Genomic DNA, 15,902 nt, shown 5'->3' with positions numbered 1-15,902 from the left:
CACCATGCCCAGCTGGTTATGTCTTAATTATATGCTAAACAAGTGGTTGGTTACTCATGCCTCCCCTTTTTAGACCATATAGGGTAACTTCCTGACGTTGCCATTGCATTTGTAAACTGTTATGGAGTTGGTGGGAGTGTAGTCGTGAGGATGACCAGAGGTCACTCTCATTGCCATCTTGGTTTTGGTGGGGTTTTTTTGTTTGTTTGTTTTTGTTTGGTTTTTCTGAGACAGAGTTGAGACTGGTCTTCAATCTCCTGACCTCATGATTCGCCCGCCTCAGCCTCCCAAAGTGCTGGGATTACAGGCGTGAGCCACTGCGACCGGAGGTTTTGATGGGTTTTGACTGGCTTCTTTACTGCAACCTGCTTAATCAGCAAGGTCTTTATGATCTGTATCTTGTGTGCGGAACTCCTATCTCACCCTGTGACTTAGAATCCCTTAACCATCTGGGAATGCAGCCCAGTAAGTAGGTCTCAGCCTCATTTTACCCAGGTCCTATTAAAGGTGGGAGTTGCTCTGGTTTCCATGCCTCTGACAAAACCACTTGGAGGTAGAAAGCCACATGTGAGCTGACTTTTGAAGAAAGCTCACTTCATTTGTAACCAAACACAGGTCCGGATGCCCACAGAGTCCAATTTACAAGAGTGAGAGGTCTGGTAGAAAGAAGGTGATTTTGGCCAGGCACTTTGGCTCATGCCTATAATCCCAGCACTTTGGGAGGCCGAGGCAGGTGGATCACCTGAGGTCAGGGGTTCGAAACCAGCATGGCCAACGTGGCAAAACCCTGTCTCTACTAAAAATACAAAATTAGCTGGGTGTGGTGGTGCATGTCTGTAATCCCAGCTACTTGGGAGGCTGAGACAGGAGAATCGCTTGAACCTGGGAGACGGATGTTGCAGTGAACTGAGATCCCACCATTGCATTCCAGCCTGGGCAACAAGAGCGAAACTCTGTCTCAAAAAAAAGGAAGAAAGTGATCTTGTTACTCAGAACTCCCAAAACTAGCAATGGGGAAGTGGCCGGACTCCCATCCGAAGCAACCACTTCAAATTTGGAGGGGGAAAGCAAGGGTTTAGAAAGGGAAAACTGGCCAGGGTTGGTGGCTCATGCCTGTAATCCCAGCACTTTGGGAGGCTGAGGTGGGCGAATCGCTTGAGCTCAGGCGTTCAAGACCAGCCTGGGCAACATGGAGAGACCCTGTCTCTACAAAAATACAAAAAAATTAGCTGGGCATGGTGGTGCACACATGTAGTCCCAGCCACTTGGAGCAGGTGAGGCAGGAGGGTCATCACTTGAGCCCAGGAGGTGGAGGTTGCAGTGAGCAGAGATCACACCACTGCACTCCAGCCTGGGCAACACAGTGAGACCCCATCTCAAAAAAAAAAAAAAAGAAAAGAGAAAACTTGATAAGGAAGGTATATGCAGGAACGTGCTGAGTACAACCTCTATGTGTCCTATTCCTGAGGCTATCTTGGGTCCCAGTCCACCTGGAGCATGGGCTGGCAACATCTCAAGACTGGGCGGGTTGTTAATTAGCCATCTTCAGGTCGTCTCTGGAATTTTGCAGCTGTATCTCCAGGCTTGGTCTGCCTGTCTCAAGATCAGCCCTGGAGCTTCTAAGAAGGCTTATAATCAGATACCAACATGAAGTTAGGTAAATGTGAGGGGAGTATAGATGGTGGAAAGGGGAGAGACCCGGAGTCTGTTTCAAGGCTAAGGGAAAAGGGGCTTCTGCAATTTGTTACAAGGTTACATCTTGAAACCCAAGAGAAAGATAAAGAAAATTTAAAAATGCATTTTGGTGTGGGGCGCAGTGGCTCACGCACCTATAATCTCAGCTACTCAGGAGGCTGGGTCAGGAGAGCCACTTGAACCTGGGAGGTGGAGGTTGCAGTGAGCTGAGATCATGCCACTGCCCTCCAGCCTGGCGACAGAGCGAGACTCCATCTCAAAAACAAACAAAAAAATATAAAAATAAATGCATTTTGAAGTTAATTATAACTAGGCAGTTAAAAATAACTGCTTAGTTACACATTCACTCACTCACTCATTCATTCATTAATTCATCAAACACTGTCTGAGTACCTAGTATCTTCCAGGTCCTGGGCTTGAATGGAACCCCAGCCTGCCCTCCAGGAACTCCTGGTAAGTGGGGCTGAGAGGCAAAAACAGGCCATGCCCCATCATATGATCAAGTCACGGTGGAGGGCAGGGAATGGTGGGACAGAGCAGACAGACAGAGCCTGTGGGCTCTGAGATGGACGTGGAGGCTGACCCACTGCTGTCCCTGCATCCGGAGGGGCAGAACTGGAAGGCAAACCCAAGTCTCAGCATCCTAACCCTGGCTGTCCCAGGAGACTGGGACTCAGGGGCTCCCGGGGTTAGGACAGATTGGGAGTAAGGCCTTGGGTCTCCGTTCTGTGAGAGAGGTACCCCCATCAGGCAGCGGCCTGGAGGGGTGAGGACAGAGGCTGCCAGCTCTCTGCTGATCCCTCCCACCCTCTCACAGTCCACGTGGGCTGGGGGTGGTTATAAGGACAGAGTCCAACAGTGCCCAGTGCCAGGCTGGCTCACCCTGCTGCACACCAGAAAGTCCTAGCTAGTGGTTCTCAAAGCGAGGTCGCCCAGCCCAGCAGCACCGGCATTAACTAGGCACTGTCAGAAATGCAAATTCTCAGCCAGAGGTGGTAGCTCACGCCTGTAATCCCAGCACTTTGGGAGGCTGAGGCGAGTGGATTACTTGAGGTCAGGAGTTCAAGACCAGCCTGGCCAACATGGTGAAACCCCATCTCTACAAAAATACAAAAGATTAGCCGGCCGTGGTGGCGCATGCCTGTAATCACACCTGCTCGGGAGGCTGAGGCAGGAGAATTGCTTGAAGCCAGGAGGCGGAGGTTGCAGTGAGCTGAGATCACACCACCGCACTCCAGCCTGGGCAACAGTGTGAGACTCCTTTTCAAAAAAAAAAGAAATACAGGCCGAGCACCATGGCTCACTCCTGTAATCCCAGCACTTTGGGAGGCCGAGGTGGGCAGATCACCTGAGGTCAGAAGTTCAAGACCAGCTTGGCCAACATGGTAAAACCCCATCTGTACTAAAAACACAAAACTTAGCCAGGCATGGTGGCGGGCCCCTGTAATCCCAGCTTCTTGGGAGGCTGAGGCAAGAGAATCACTTGAACCCGGGAGGCGGAGGTTGCAGTGAGCCAAGATTGCGCCATTGCACGTTAGCCTGGGTGACAGAGCAAGACTCCGTTTCAAAAAAAAAAAAAAAAGGAAAGAAAGAAAAGAAATGTAAATTCTCAGGCTCCACCCCAGACTTGAATCAGAAGCCCCAGGGATGGCACCCAGCCATCTGTGTGCTAACAAGCCCCCCTGGAAGACCCTGATGCATGCCAGAGCCTAAGCCACCATCCTAGAGTTCTGAGGACCGTCTAAGAAGACAATAATGGAAGTCACATATGTGCTGGGTGCTTTGCGTCATCTCAGGTAATGCTTCCAACAGTGCATGCAGCAGGGGCCTGCGTCATCCTTCCAGGCTCAAGAATGTCACAGGCTTAGCGCTGGGCTGGATCAGCATCCAACCCCAGGTCACTGTGACCCTAAGGCCCGGGCTTCAGTTATCAGGCAGAATCTGTGCAGCAGTCAACATCCACACAGCACTTGGTGGTTGCAAAACGCCTCCTCATAGCTGTTGTCATTGTTCAGTATATCTCACAGGGGCTCCAGCAAGGCACAGCGGCTGCACGCTTTGCTGTGCTGAACAGCCAGTGAGTTACAGCCAGGGCCTGCCAAGCAAACTGGAGAGAAAGGAGAGGCAGGTGGACTCAGTGCCATGTCACACGACGTCGGTGGATCAGGCAATCTCTCCAGAGTTCAGTTTCTTCATCTGTGAAATGGGACGATAATCCCTCCCACACAGCCAGCAGAGATGGAGGTCAGATACGAAGCAGCCACCTCCACTTTCTCCCGAAATTCCACCAAAATGACACAAAAGAGATGTCTTTATTTTATTTTATTTTTGAGACAGAGTCTGGCTCTGTCACCCAGGCTGGAGTGCAGTGGCGCGATCTCAGCTCACTGCAGCCTCCGCCTCCTGGGTTGAAGTGATTCTCCTGCCTCAGTCTCTACAGGTGCCCGCCACCATGCCCAGCTAATTTTTGTATTTTAGTAGAGATGGGGTTGCACCATGTTGGTCAGGCTGGTCTTCAACTCCTGACCTCAGGTGATTCACCTGCCTCAGCCTTCCAAAGTTCTGCGATTACAGGCGTAAGCCACTACATCATTCTTTTTTTTTTTTTTTGGAGATGGAGTTTCACTCTTGTTGCCTAGGCTGGAGTGCAGTGGCATGATCTTGGCTCACTGCAACCTTCGCCTCCCGGGTTCAAGTGATTCTCCTGCCTCAGCCTCCCGAGTAACTGAGATTACAAGCGACCGCCACCATGCCCAGCTAATTTTTTATTTTTAGTAGAGATGGGGTTTCACCATGTTGGCCAGGCTGGACTCAAACTCCCGACCTCAGGTGTTCCACCCCCCTCAGCTTCCCAAAGTGCTGGGATTATAGGTGTGAGTCACGGAGCCTGGCCTGTTATTCTTTTTTATGGCTGCATAGTATTCCATGGTGTATATGTACTACATTTTCTTTTCTTTTCTTTTTTTTAGACAGTCTCCCTCTGTCGCCAGGCTGGAGTGCTGTGGCATGATCTCAGCTCACTGCAATCTCCGCCTCCAGGGTTCAAGTGATTCTCTTGCCTCAGCATCCTGAGTAGCTGGGACTACAGACGCACGCCACCATGCCCAGCTAATTTATGTATTTTTAGTAGAGATGGGTTTCACCATGTTGGCCAGGATGGTCTCGATCTCTTGACCTCGTGATCTGCCCGCCTCGGACCCCTAAAGTGCTGGGATTACAGGCATGAGCCACCGCGCCTAGCCATGACATTTTCTTTATCCAGTTTATCACTGATGGGGATTTGAGTTGGTTCCATGTCTTTTTTTTTTCTTTTTTTTTTTTGAGACGGAGTTTTGCTCTTGTTGCCCAGGCTGGAGTGCAATGGCGCGATCTCAGCTCACCACAACCTCCACTTCCCAGGTTCAAGCGATTCTCCTGCCTCAGCCTCCCAAGTAGCTGGGATTACAGGCATGCGTCACCACACTCAGCTAATTTTGGATTTAGTAGAGACAGGGTTTGTCAGTGTTGGTCAGGCTGGTCTTGAACTCCCGACCTCAGGTGATTCGCCAGCCTCGGCCTCCCAAAGTGCTGGGATTACAGGCATGAACCACTGCGCCCAGCCCCAAATGGAAGCCTGGTTCCATATCTTTGCTATTGTAAACAGTTCTGCAATAAACATACGTGTGCATGCATCTTTATAGTAGATTGATTTATATTCCTTTGTGTATATACCCAGTGTATATACCCAGCCTGATCTTTCTAAAACTGGAAAAAAAAAAAGTCTAGGCGCGGTGGCTCACGCCTGTAATCCCAGCACTTTGGGAGGCCAAGGTGGGCAGATCACAAAGTCAGGAGTTCGAGACCAGTCTGGCTAACATGGTGAAACCCCGTCTCTACTAACAAAATACAAAAAAAATCAGCCGGGCATGGTGGCATGAGCCTGTAATCCCAGCTACTCGGGAGGCTGAGGCAGGAGAATTGCTTGAATCAGGCAGTTAAAGGTTGCAGTGAGCCGAGAGAGCGTCACTGCACTCCAGCCTGGCGACAGAGTGAGACTGTCTCAAAAAAAAAAAAAAAAAAAAGGTCAAGTAGACCGTGGCTCTGGGCACCAGCAACTCCTTTGTGGGCTGGACTAGGGCTCAGCTTTGGAAGGAGGCCAGGGTGGGTTGGGGGCCAGACCACCTATGTAGGAGACCACCCGGGAAATGTGAGGCAAGGAGAGAGGGGGCTGGCAAAGGGCCAGGGCTCCAGCACGGGAAGGGTGGGTTGAGAGGAGTCCTCGACCAGTCAGAGAGGCAGGAGGCCAAGGACACAGAATTCATGACCAACTATCAAATACACGAGCAGGTCAGAGGGACAGCCTGTGAACCACCATTGCATTTGCTGATGGAGTTGTTGCTATCGAGAGATCTCAGGCCAGGCATGGTGGCTCAAGCCTGTAATCCTAGCACTGTGTGAGGCTGAAGCAGGAGAATCACTTGAGGCCAGGGATTTGAGACCAGCTTGGGCAACATAGTGAAACCCCATCTCTGAAAGAAAAAAAAAAAAAAAGACAGGTGTGGTGGTGCACACCCATAGTCCCAGCTATTTGGGAGGCTGAGGTGGGAGGATCACTTAGCCCAGGAGTGCAAGGCTGCAGTGAGTTGTGACATGTCACTGTACTCCAGCCTGGGCTGGAGTGAGACCTTGTCTCAAAAAAACAAAAGAGTATAATTTGCTTTTACCAAGAAAATGTATCCACTTATTTGTGTCATAAAAAACAACTGCTGGGCACAGTGGTTGGTGCCTGTAGTCCTATCTGCTCAGGAGACTGAGGCAGGAATTCCTTGAGGGCAGGAGTTTGAGAGCAGCCTGGACAACATAGCGAGATTCAGTCTCTTCAAAACAAACAAACAAAAACCTTCTGAATCATACAAGACAAAGAACAAAACAAACCAATAACCACAACAAAAACACCAGTAAACCAACAACAACCTTTTTTTTTTTTTTTTTGAGATAGGGTCTTGCTCTGTTGCCCAAGCTGGAGTGCAGTAGCATAAAATCATGAATCACTGCAGCCTTGACCTCTAGAGCTCAAACAATCCTCCTACCTCAGCCTCCCAAGCACCTGGGACTACAGAGGTGCGCCACCAGACCTGGATAATTTAAAAAAATTTTTTGTAGAGACAGGGTCTCATCATGTTGCCCAGGCTGGCCTCGAACTTCTGACCTCAAGTGATCCTCCCACCTGAGCCTCCCAAAGTCTTGAGATTATAAGCTTGAGCCACTGTACCCGGCTGGTCTCTTCTATCTCAAAAGCAAAACTTCGAAATCCAATTTCTTAAGTATTCCAACCTTGATTACAAACTTAATTAACTAAACTCCCATACATGATCTAAACTGCAATGACAGATTTTGTATGGCTGACTTCCATAACAATACTTTTACACTTAACACTCTCCTGAAACATCAAGGCCCGGGGGTCATTCAGTGCTTCCTCACTTCTTTTTTCTTTTTTTCTTTTTTTTTTTTTTTTGAGACAGAGCCTCCCTCTGTCACCCAGGCTGGAGTGCAGTGGCACGATCTCGGTTCACTGCAATCTCCACCTCCCAGGTTCAAGCGATTCTCCTGCCTCAGCCTCCCAAGTAGCTGAGATTACAGGCGCCTGCCACCATGCCCAGCTAATTTTTGTATTTTTAGTAGAGATGGGGTTTCACCATGTTGGTCAAGCTGGTCTCGAACTCCTGACCTCATGATCTGCCAGCCTTGGCCACCCAAAGTGCTGGGATTACAGGCATGAGCCACCACGCCCAGCCAATGCTTTCTCATTTCTATCCTTCCTTTTATCTTCTTAGGGATCTTTTGATTTCTCCCTAGGACTTCGGTGATGGGAGTTTGTTTATTTATTTATTTACTTATTTACTTATTGGATACAGGGTCTTGCTTTGTCACTCAAGCTGGAATGCAATGGCTAACAGCTCACTGTAGCCTCAACCTCCTGGGCTGAAGTGATCCTCCCATCTCAACCTCCCAAGAAGCTGGGACTACAAGCACACACCACCACACCTGGCCAAAATTTTTATATTCTGTAGAGGCAGGGGTCTTGCTATGTTGCCCAGGCTGATCTTGAACTATTGGGCTCAAGCGATCCTCCTGCCTCAGCTTTCCAAAGTGCTAGAATTACAGGGTGCACTACCCTGCCTGACCAGTGATGGGATTTTGGTATCTTCCCATGTTTGGAATAATTTTCCAAGAGAAGCTGAGGTCACTGGATCTGGATGTTTGACTGTTGGTCCTTGGCTGGAACATAGGACTTGACTGCCTCTGCTGGGATTGCAATGGCCTATTTAGTCATTTTGGACATTCTCTATTGAATCCTCCTTGTCCTTGAAAACTAGGGGTGGCCCCTGTCCTGAATACCTGGCAAAGCCTTGTCTGCCTAGTAGTTGTATGCAGCTACCAGTGCCCATGAGTCTGTGCTTGCTTTCCTTGGTGCAGTTTCTGCCTCTTCAGGGCTCCAGCCCAGAGCTCTGTGTTTATTCTTTTCTGATTACACAGATAGAAAGCAAACAAATCAGTCTGGGCGCGGTGGCTCACGCCTGTAATCCCAGCACTTTGGGAGGCCAAGGCAGGCGGATCATGAGGTCAGGAGTTCAAGACTAGCCTGACAAACACCGTGAAACCCCATCTCTACTAAAAAAAATACAGAAAAATTAGCCGGGCGTGGTGACGCGTGCCTGTAATCCCAGCTACTTGGGAGGGTAAGGCAGAAGAATCACTTGAACCCAGGAGGCAGAGGTTGCAGTGAGCTGAGAACGCACCACTGTACTCCAGCCTGGCAACAGAGCGAGACTCCATCTCAAAAAACAAAAAAAGAAAGCAAACAGATCTCTTTACTGTTTTTTGTTTGTTTGTTTTTGTTTTTTGTTTTTTTTCGGATGGAGTTTCGCTCTTGTTGCCCAGGCTGGAGTGCAATGGCGTGATCTCGGCTCACTGCAACTTCTGCTTCCCGGGTTCAAGCGATTCTCCTGCCTCCTTGGGATTACAAACTTGAGCCTCTCGAGTAGCTGGGATTACAGGCATGCACCACCACACCTGGTCAATTTTGTATATTTAGTAGAGACGGGGTTTCTCCATGTTGGTCAAGCTGGTCTCAAACTCCTGACCTCAGGTGATCTGCCCACCTCAGCTTCCCAAAGTGCTAAGATTACAGGCGTGAGCCACCGCGCCCGGCCTAATATGTTAACAATAATAAAAGAAACAAAATGCACAGACTAATGCACCCCCACATATTAAGCTCAGTAAAAATTCAAGTCATATGACAATCATCTTTCGTATTTATTTTTTTCCATACCTAGTCCCGCAGACATCTTTCTTATATTACAACTCTTTTTTTTTTTTTTTTTTTTTTGAGATGGAGCCTCTGTCATGTCAGGCTGGAGTGCAGTGGTGTGATCTCAGCTCACTGCAACCTCCGCCTCCTGGGTTCAAACAGTTCTCCTGCCTCAGCCTCCCGAGTAGCTGAGATTACAGGCATGCGCCACCACACTGGGCTAAATTTTGTATTTTTAGTAGAGACAGGTTTTCACCATGTTGTTCAGGCTGGTCTCGAACTCCTGACCTCAATTGTGATCCACCCACCTCGGCCTCCCAAAGTGCTGGGATTACAGGTGTTAGCCACTGTGCCCGGGTTTTGTTTTTTTTTTTTTTTTGTAGAGGTAGAGTCTCACTATGCTCCCCAGGCTGGTCTTGAATTCCGGTGCTCAAATGATCCTTCTGCCTCAGCCTCCCAAAGTGTTGGGATTATAGGCGTGAGCCACTGTGCCCGGCCAGGGAATAATTTTTCATGTTCATATTATCACAGCTTGGCTGATTCTGGGGAGACTTTGGTTGTTTCCACTGCCTGTCCCATATTCCCCTAACATGTGTGAGTGTGGCCTTCCTTTCTGGCCACCCCAGGCCATTCTGGGCCATTGTAATTTTTTTTTTTTTTTTTTTTTTTTGAGACGGAGTCTCATTCTGTCGCCCAGGCTGGAGCGCAGTGGCACGATCTCAGCTCACTGCAAACTCCGCCTTCCTAGGTTCATGCCATTCTCTTGCCTCAGCCTCCTGAGTAGCCGGGACTACAGGCGCCCGCCACCACGCCCGGCTAATTTTTTTGTATTTTTAGTAGAGACGGGGTTTCACCGTGTTAGCCAGGATGGTCTCAATTTCCTGACCTTGTGATCCGCCCGCCTCAGCCTCCCGAAGTGCTGGGATTACAGGCGTGAGCCACCGCACGTGGCCTAATTTTTTTTTTTATATGCTCCAAGGGATCCTGGTTTCCTTTAGTGGATAAGGGTCTAAGAGACTTATATCTGGGTACCAAGGTGCCCATGAGACTGGGGGTGGGCAAGGAGCTATTGTGGCTTTCAGGCAACTCTTGTCAAAAACAAAGCCGGAAGCCAGGCGCGGTGGCTCATGTCTGTAATCCTAGCATTTTGGGAGGCCAAGGTGGGAGGATTGCCTGAGCTCAGGAGTTCGAGACCAGCCTGGGCAACATGATGAAACCCTGTCTCTACTAAAAATACAAAAAATTAGCCAGGCGTGGTGGTGCATGCCTGTAATCATAGCTACTCGGGAGGCTGAGGCAGGAGAATCGCTTGAACCCAGGAGGTGGAGGTTGCAGTGAGCCAAGATTGTATCTTCACTGCACTGCAGCCTGGGAGACAGTGAGACTCTGTCTCAAGAAAAAAAAAAAAAAAGAAAAAACACAAAAACAACCAAAGCCAGAAATAACTCTTATACTTTTAAAGTCATAAATTGACAGTAAATTCCTTCAGTCTGCAGTTTTGTTAATAGACATTAATAACATTGTTATTGTTAATTCTGTATGGACAGGGGCAAGCCACAGGAGTCACTGTGACACTGGCTGGCTCAGCAGGGGACAGGAAGCAGAGAAGAAGGGGATGAAGAAGACAGGGAAGGAAGGGTCAGAAACAGCGAGTGGAGGTGATTCCTTTGAGAAATCTGGCTGACAGGAGGAGAGAGCTGGCAGTCACAGGGTGGAGGGAGGAGTGTTTGCTTTGCTTTTTGTTTTCTTGTCCTCTTCTTGGGATGGGAGAGGCTCAAGCTTGCTCATGGGTGGAGTGGAAAGTGCCAGTACCCATAAGAGTGTATCCATCAAAATTCCTGCTTCTACAAGGGAAAGTAAGAAGCCGGGTGTGTAATCCCCACACTTTGGGAGGCCAAGATGGGCGGTTCACCTAAGGTCCAGGGTTGGAGACATGGCGAAACCCTGTCTCTACTAAAAATACAAAAACTAGCTGGATGTGGTGATGTGCGCCTTTAGTCCTAGCTACTAGGGAGGCAGAGGCTCGAGAATCTCTTGAACCCAGGAGGCCGAGGTTGCAGTGAGCCGAGATCGTGCTACTGCATTCCAACCTGGGCGACAGAAGGAGACTCTGTCTAAAAAAAAAAAAAAAAAGTGAAAGAATCCAGCTCGTCTGGTTAAACCAAACCATGTAACAGGAAAGCTCAGGTGGGGGTGGAAGCAGGGAGATCACCAGGTCAGGCCCAGCTGGACATGGCTCCAGGGATGCCCTGACTCAGTTCTGTGTGTATAACCAGCTCCATTCATGGAGGACTGGGCTCTATTCTGTGATGGGCCCTCCCCTCATATGGCAATGAGATATCACCGAGTCCGGAAAAAGACAACACATCTAGAAGCCATCCAGAAGAGGACACACCTCTGTCCCAGACTTCTATCATTAAGACCATGTGGGTCACATCATCTCTGGACCAGTCTCTGGCTGGGTGTTGTGAACAGTCCGCGGTCAGAGATAACCAGGCCCACGTTTGTGTCTTTCCACAATGTCAGGATTTTAGCAGATTTTTTGTGTTTCAATCACAAGAGCCATGAGCTCCATGGCGTTCCCAAGGAGGCATTCTCATTGCTTCCCATTTACTTGGTAGTCAGAGCCACAGGCACACAGGCTCAAGCCACTCTACAAGTCAGTCAATACTGTAAACCATACATAGTAGTGTGCTTAGTCTACATATAAATGTTACAGATTAAACATTCCACAACAAAATCACACTTAACATCAAGAGGAAAGAGAGGCTGGGTGTAGTGGCTCACATCTGTAATCCCAGCACTTTGGGAGACTGAGGCGGGCAGACTGCCCGAGGTCAGGAGTTTGAGACCAGCCTGGGCAACATGATGAAACCCCATCTCTACTAAAAATACCAAAAAAAACAAAAAAAAAGCCAGGCATGGTGACAAGTGCCCGTAATCCTAGCTACTCGGGAGGCTGAGACACTAGAATTGCTTGAGCCTGGGAGGCAGAGCTTGCAGCAGTGAAGACAGAGCAAGACCCTGTCTCAAAAAGAAAAAAAGATGGAGTTACTTATGTCAAGGGAGCCACTGCCTTAAACTGGCTCACAGGCCCGCCTTGGAGCTGGGGACAGGTCAACCACACCAAACCCAGGTGGAATTCCTCAGGAAGTATTTAGTGTGCTGTTACCAGACAGTTGGCAGAGAGAAGAAAGAAAGATCCCTGTCCATCAGAAAGTTGGAGCTAGAGGCCAGAGTGGGGGTGATCAATGAGAGCAGGCACAGAGGGGATGAGAGGAGACGGGCCCTGTGCCTTGCCTCTGCCTGTGCTGTTCCTTCTGCCAGGAGAGCCCTATGGAGTCATTCACAGGACCTCCCCTCCCACGTGAGCAGTGGTCTAGATGTTGACATCCTGCCTTTCCTCTCTAGGGCCCAGGAAATGCTTGTTGAAATAAATTGCTGGAAAGCCACCACACCACGAACCATGCAAATTGTCAGACTGTTCTTTCCCATGTGGATATGAAATCTGCTTTGGAACATGGGCCCAGTGGGGCTGCAGGGAGCCCACCACCTTCCAGGACCACTGTCTTAGCCAGGACTAAGAGTTGTGGACTGAGACCTATTAACGGAGGGCCCTTAGGCAAGGCTGTGCCTGGCTCCCTAAGCCCCAGGGTCCTCCTGGGTAAGGGGTGCCCCTGGAAAGGGCTTAGCAAGTGGTGGGAGTTCACCCCAACAGTAAATATGCCAGTGCTTTAACCTTCCCTTATTGCAGGTAGACCAAAGTGGCCACAGGTTTTCTATTCAACATTCACAACCAGATAACCAGCTTCAGTTTACTGATGGGAGAGAAACCCATTGGTTCAAAGACTTTAAGAATTTCAGCCTAGCTGGGCGCGGTGGCTCACGCCTGTAATCCCAGCACTTTGGGAGGCCGAGGCAGGGAGGCGGGCGGATTGCAAGGTCAGGAGTTCGAGATCAGTCTGGCCAACACAGCGAAACCCCGTCTCTACTAAAAATACAAAAAAAAATTAGCCGGGCATGGTGGCGGGCGCCTGTAGTCCCAGCTACTTGGGAGGCTGAGGCAGGAGAATGGCATGAACCCGGGAGGCAGAGCTTGCAGTGAGCTGAGATCGCGCCACTGCACTGCACTTCAGCCTGGGCGACAGAGCAAGACTCCGTCTCAAAAAGAAAAGAATTTCAGCCTAGAAGCTGGGCGAGGTGGCTCATACCTGTAATCCCAGCACTTTGGGAGGCCAAAGCAGGAGGATCGTTAGAGGTCAGGAGATCAAGACCAGCCTGGGCAACATAGGGAGCCACTGTCTCTTCCAAAAATTAAAAAAAAAAAAAAAAAAAAAAAAAAAAAAAAAAAAAAAAAAGGCCAGGTGTGGTAGCTCACGTCTATAATCCCAGCACTTTGGGAGGCCAAGGTGGGTGGATCATCTGAGGTCAGGAGTTCAAGACCAGTCTGACCAACATGGTGAAACCCTGTCTCTACTAAAAATACAAAAAAATTAGCCAGGTGTGGTGGCGGGCGCCTGTAATCCCAGCTACTCGTGAGGCTGAGGTAGGAGAATCACTTGAACCCAGGAGGCAGAGGTTGCAGTGAGCTGAGATTGCGCCATTGCACTCCAGCCTGGATGACAAGAGCAAAACTCCATCTCAAAAAAAAAAAAAGACCCAGGCATTGTGGTGCACACCTGTGGTCCCAGCTACCCAGGAGGCTGAGGCAGGAGGATCACTTGTGCCTGGGAGGTCAAGGCTGCAGTGAGTTGCGATCACATCACTGCACTCCATCCTGGGCAACAGAGTGAGACCCTGTCTCTAAATAGTAATAATATTAATAATGAATCCCAGCCTGGGTAAGAGTGTCTCAAAGAAAGAAAGAAAGAAAAAATCTGCCCACACCCACCCTGCTAAGAGAGGCAGATTCAACCCCAGGCAGATCACTGTCTTCTTTTACAAGCATCCCAGGGCTCTCTATCTCCAACCAGAAAGCCAGCCACGAGCCATGCCTTCCCTTCCTCTCGGAGCCTCTGTGCTCAACCTTAGGAGGAAAGGGACCTGCCAGGGTGCTAGGAGGGAGGGAAGAGGGGAGCACGGGGCTCAGAAGCGGAGGGGGTGCTCCGGGGGTCAGGAGAGCCCAGGGCAACATGGGCCAGACTGTGCTTCCAGGGCAGGGTTTCACAGATGAGTGAACTAAGGCCAGGGCAGGTCAGACACGTAGGCTCTTTTGTCCCCTGCTTCCTCCTTCATGCCCTGGCTTCTGAAGCTCCCCCTACAGTCAGGACAGGTCAGGCTAGAAAATAATTTGGCCTCAAAGGCTGCTGGGGCTTTGGGGGTCAGGCAAATTTGAATTCCAGCCTCTGCTTGTCTTTTTCTTTCTTACCTTTATTTTGAGATAGGATCATTCTATGTTGCCCAGGCTGGTCTTGAACTCCTGGGTTCAAATGATCCTACTGCCTCAGCCTCTGTGAGCTTAGGTTAATTTCCATCTTGGGCTCAGTATTTTTCTTTTTTCTGAGACGGGGTCTCGCTCTCACCTAGGCTGGAGTGCAATGGCATGATCTCGGCTCACTGCAATCTCTGCCTCCCAGGTTCAAGCAATTCTCCTGCCTCAGCCTCCTGAGTAGCAGGGATGACAGGCAGGCATCACCACATCTGACTAATTTTTGTATTTTTAGTAGAGATGGGGTTTCGCCATGTTGGCCAGGCTGGTCTTGAACACCCGAGCTTAGGTGATCCACCTGCCTCAGCCACCCAAGTGCTGGGATTACAGGCTTAAACCACCGCACCCAGCCAACAGCCTCCATTTTTTTTGGTTGTTTTTGAGATGAAGTCTCGCTCTGTCGCCATGCTGGAGTGCAGTGGCACGATCTCAGCTCACTGCAACCTCTGCCTCCCGGGTTCAAGTGATTCTCCTGCCTCAACCTCCCGAGGAGCTGGGACTACAGGCGCATGCCACCACGCCCGGCTAATTTTTGTATTTTTAGTAGAGACAGGGTTTCACCATGTTGGCCAGGATGGTCTCGATCTCCTGACCTCATGATCTGCCTGCCTTGGCCTCCCAAAGTGCTGGGATTATAGGCATGAGCCATTGCACCTGGCCCAGCCTCCGTTTTTTCATCTGTAATATGGGGATAACAGGGTGACCTCAGAGGGATGTGAGATTAACAAGCTGCAAGGAGGCCGTTTCCCCAGGCACAGCTAGGAAGAGCTTGTGGGTCTGGGCACAACTCCAGCGATGGCTATCGTAAGAAAGACATTCCCTTCTCAATTCTCTTTTAATCCCTTTGCTTAAGTCCAGGGGCAAGTCTTTGCTGGGTGCTGATCTGCCTTGAGTATCTCTCTACATCTTTTGAATCTTCCTTTTTTTTTTGAGATGGAGTCTCACTCTGTCGCCCAGGCTGGAGTGCAGTGGCGTGATCTCGGCTCACTGCAAGCTCCGCCTCCCAGGTTCACACCATTCTCCTGCCTCAGCCTCCCGAGTAGCTGGGACTACAGGCGCCTGCCACCACACCTGGCTAATTTTTTTGTATTTTTGGTAGAGACGGAGTTTCACCTTGTTAGCCAGGATGGTCTCCATCTCCTGACCTCATGATCTGCCCGCCTCGGCCTCCCAAAGTGCTGGGATGAATCTTCCTTTTAATAAGGAGAGGGCAGGAGGAGCTCAGCTCTTGGAGGGGCAACAGGACCTACCTGGGCTTTATAACATTGTTTTAGTTTTATCTTTACTGTTGCCTTCTAGTCTCTGAGATACTGGTGTTCCATTTAGGGTAGCAATACAAAGTTTCACTGAAAAATACATTTGTGATCATGGAAAAGCCAACATAAAGCAAAAGCATTAAAAGTATTACAAGTGGGCCAGGTGCCATGGCTTACACCTGTAATCGCCACACTGTGGGAGGCTGAGGCGGGTGAACCACTTGAGGTCAGG

This window comes from Pongo pygmaeus, chromosome 23 (assembly GCF_028885625.2).
Source record: "Pongo pygmaeus isolate AG05252 chromosome 23, NHGRI_mPonPyg2-v2.0_pri, whole genome shotgun sequence".
NCBI lineage: Eukaryota > Metazoa > Chordata > Mammalia > Primates > Hominidae > Pongo > Pongo pygmaeus.
The sequence above is the reverse complement of the archived record's forward strand: the minus strand, read 5'-3'. Positions refer to the sequence as shown.